Genomic DNA, 4,475 nt, shown 5'->3' on the forward strand with positions numbered 1-4,475 from the left:
AATTTCCTAAGTTTTTTATTTATTTATAGAATTTATCGCCACGTGCCAAGTGGTACGCTCCCACGCCCCTTTTCATTTTCGGTTTTTTTATTTTTTATTTTTTTTCCTTTTTGTTTCATTCTAATGCTTCCAGAGTAAGAAATGCGTGGATTTTGCTTAGCCATAAATTCGAATAATGCAATTTTCTTTTATGAGTGGATTAGTGGGTCAGGCTGACATGCCGACCGACACAATCGAGGTCGGAGGGCCGAATAAAATTCTCCAATTTCCCGATTTTTAATTATTTGAACGTTTTATCGTGAAATGACTTGTATGTCCTAGCCATCCTTTTATTGTCTCCATGACTACTTGAAAATACAGGAAATTGCTTAAAAGATCATTTCTCAAGTCGAAAATGATTTTCTACTTCTTTTTTTTTTTTTAATTTAAGGGTTGTTTGGTACGATAATTTTTTAAGTTCGTATAAACAACTTAACTTCAATAGTAGATACTTTTGAAATTTGTACATTTATCGAATAACTCTATCTTTTCATCATTTTTTACTTTTTCACATTTATCAAGTAATTTCGTCGTTTCCTATAACTCTACTTTTCACATTTATCGAGTAATTCTATCTTTTCCTTCTAATCTACTTTTTATAATTATCATGAAACTTCATCTTACAACTCTATACCCCAAACTCAAATTTACTAACTTCAACATATTAACCCCCAGACTTATTAATCTAACTCAGTAGGTCAAACTCTCCCTAAGTTTTTTGACCTCTTACTTACATCATTCTCAAGCAATTTTACAAAATTATCCTTACTTTCTTTTTTCTCTCTTCCTCCATCTTCACACTCTCTTTCTTTCTTTATTTCTTTTTTCTTATTCTTCTTCCACTTCTTATCTGGCGAGCGACCAAATCAAACTAGATTCGGCAAGCGACCAACTTCCTTTGGTAAGTCTATGCGACCAACTTCCAGTCTTCCCTTTACTCCCTCGTTTCAATTTGTGTTGCAAGAGCAAGACTGCTCATTGGAGAGCGAGCCAAAGTGCGAGAGAGCAAGATAATGAGAAAGAGAATAACGATATGTGAGAGGGGAAAGTGGGTGAGAGAGCAAAAGAGCTCATTCCATGGGCGCAAAGAGTAAAAAAACCTCATTTTCAAAAGGCGGGGAAAATCTCATCATCCCCCCCCCCCCCCCCCCCCCGAATTAGGGGGATCCAAAAAAAAAAAATCCTTGAAAATAATGTGAAATTATATTCCCAAATTTGCTAGCGATTGTCGAAGAAGTGAGGAATATTGGGATAAAATATGCCTAAGTATCTAGTATTAAAGAGAATGATCTGATGGGTCGTTTCAACAAAAGTGAGTTATTTGGCTAGGTAAAGAGCATTTATAGGACCAAACCATAAGGACTAATTGTAGGGATCGAATCTCGAGCGGAAGTTTCAGAATTGTCTTGTATTTGATTTTTCCATTTTAAATGAAACAAACCAACAAGCTAAAACATAGGATAAAAAGATAAGCAACATACATTATGTATTACAACATGCTTTAAGAAGGGAGAAACAAAGGGATGAACCGTTCTTACCTTCATAGATTTCCAAGCTCCTCAAAATTCCTCTTGTTTTTCGCACGAACGTCTCCTCAACAATCATCAATACTACCACAAGAATAACCTTGTTATTCTCTAGGATTCCAAGAGTTGGATGAGTGGTCTCCAACCTTTAGAAAAGGAATAGGTAGAGAGATTGTAGAGAGAGTGTAGAGAGGAATTGATTTGTGGAGACTAAGGTATGTTTTTCACCGATAACAACTGCCCTAAATGGGCTAATAAGATGATTATATATGGAGCAGGGTTTACCCCTTCTCCAAACATTTCCCTTTTTCCCCTTGATGCCAATTAATTAAATAACTCCTTATTTAATTAATTCCACATTAATTAAATAACCATGTATTAAATCTAATTTAATATATAGTTGATTTATATATATATATATATATATATATATAAACATCACATGTTTATATTATTCCACCTCTCTATCATTTCTTAATTAATTAATTAACTATTAATTAATCAATTAAGTAACTATATTAAATCATATTAAATATAGAGTTAATTAACATATAAATATCACATATTTATATGTATACATCTCTTTAGGAATTCAATTCATATAAATCTAATATTTGAATCTCATTTGAATATATCTCTCTTACATAATTTGAATAATAGATTACATCTATAATTAATTATATATTAATCACATCAATATACAATTTTCTCAATTGATTTGAACAATTCAAATCATTCCTCATTAATATCCTATAGTGAGCTAACAAGGGACCTGGTGGACCTACAAATCAAAAGCTCCAACGATATGAGATTAATTGGCTAAACTCATTAACCAAATTAATCAATATTCGTTAACTATGGGTATACTCAACTAAAGACCCACAACTGCACTCTTCTCACTACAGATATATTCCTGTGTCCAGGATATAGACCAATGACAGCAAGTTAGTCCTTCACGAATGTTCATAACACCAACTGGATCAAATTACCGTTGTACCCTTGAGTTACCTCTATATTCTTAAGTACCAATGCTCCTCTAATGAATAACCTGTTTATCGTCCAACCATTAAACAAAAATCCATTTCAGGCCAGTGAAAGGGTAGAGCCCTTTGTTCAAGTCCCCGAGACACCACTTAAGGGAATACTCATCTGCTTACCCTAAAATTGGGGAGGAGTGAATTTCATCTTGTATTATTATGTTCACAGCTCCCTACTCGGTCTTATCCCTAACATGGTAGGCTTATTGAGTCGGTGAATTATCCACTCTTACCCATACAAATCAAAGGACAATCCCTCGTGACGATCACATCTCCTCGTTGTACAATCTCCCATATCAGATGATACTTCTTTTCAATATGTTTTCCTCGTTTGTGGCTACGGAGTGCTTTAGAGTTGGTTACTGCCCACTATTGTCATAGCATAAAGTGATAGACAAGTCCATATTTGGACCACTTCCGAATCACTTAGGAACTTTCAAAGCCAAATTGCTTCCTTTGCTGCTTCACAAGCAGCTACATATTCCACCTGCATAGTGGAGTCTGCAATGCATTCTTGTTTGATACTACACCATACTACAACTCCCCTATTCAGGATAAACATTGATCCTGACATAGATATTCTAGAATCCTTGTCAGTTTGGAAATCAGAGTCGGTGTATTCCGTAAGGATCAAATCCTTATACCTATAGACCAGCTTGCAGTCCCTCGTTCTCATACAATGCTTGAGGATATTTTTACCCGTTGTCCAGTAGTCTAACCCTGGATTGGACTAATACCTACTGACTACTCCCACTACATAACAAATGTCTAGCCCAGTATAGAGCATAGTATACATTAAGGTGCCACAATTAAGGCATAGGGAATACATCTCATATCCTCAACTTTTTGAGGTGTCTTAAAACACTGTTCTTTAGATAAGTGAACCATATGGCTGAAAGGTAATAAACCCTTCTTCGAGTTTTGAATTGAATATCGAGTCGACATTTTTTCGATATAAGTTGCTTAAGATAAAGTCAATGTTCTATTATTGTGATCCCTAATAATTCGAATCCCAAGTACATACTGTACCTATCCCAAATCTTTCATTTGAAATTGGGTCGCCAACCATTTTTTAATATCAATGAGGTACCCTACATCATTCCCACTGAGTAGGATATCGTCAACATAAAGTACTAAGAAAGCTACTTTACCGTTGATGATTTTCTTGTAGACATAAGGTTCATAAATATTTTGATCAAAACCAAAAGATTTGATCGCAGTATCAAATCTAATGTTCCAAGATATGGACGCTTGCTTCAACTCATAAATGGATCGATTCAGCTTGCAAACCTTTTGCTCTTAACTTTGGGCTACGAACCTCTCGGGTTGAGACATAAAGATATCCTCTTCAAAATTGTCATTCAAAAAGATAGTCTTGACATCTATTTGCCATATATTATAGTCATAATATGTGGTTATGGATAAAAGACTTCTTATAAACTTAAGCATAGCAACAAGGGAAAAAGTTTCCTCATAGTCAACCCCTTCCCTCTATGTATAACCCTTTGCTACAAGTCTAGCTTTGAAGGTTTGTACCTTCCCAGCAACATCTCTCTTTCTTTTATAAATCCATTTATACCCTATGGATTTAACCCCTTTATGTAGATCTACAAGTTCTCATATTGAATTGAAGTATATAAACTCCATTTTAATGTTCATGGCTTTGACCCATTGGTGTTTGTCTACGTCATCCATTGCTTGTTTACAGGACAATGGATCCTCAATGCCATCATCTGGTATGACAACCTGAGTTTTAGTTAAATCCAAGTAACAGTCAGGTTATGATGCAACTCTCCCACTGCGTCGAGGCACTCTCAATGATTGAGAAGGACGAGACTGACCTAAAGTGTTGGTTTCTTCATTAACTCTTTAT

Source organism: Benincasa hispida, chromosome 1, assembly GCF_027475165.1.
Source record: "Benincasa hispida cultivar pf3 chromosome 1, pf3_genome.v1.1, whole genome shotgun sequence".
In the NCBI taxonomy this organism is placed as follows: domain Eukaryota; kingdom Viridiplantae; phylum Streptophyta; class Magnoliopsida; order Cucurbitales; family Cucurbitaceae; genus Benincasa; species Benincasa hispida.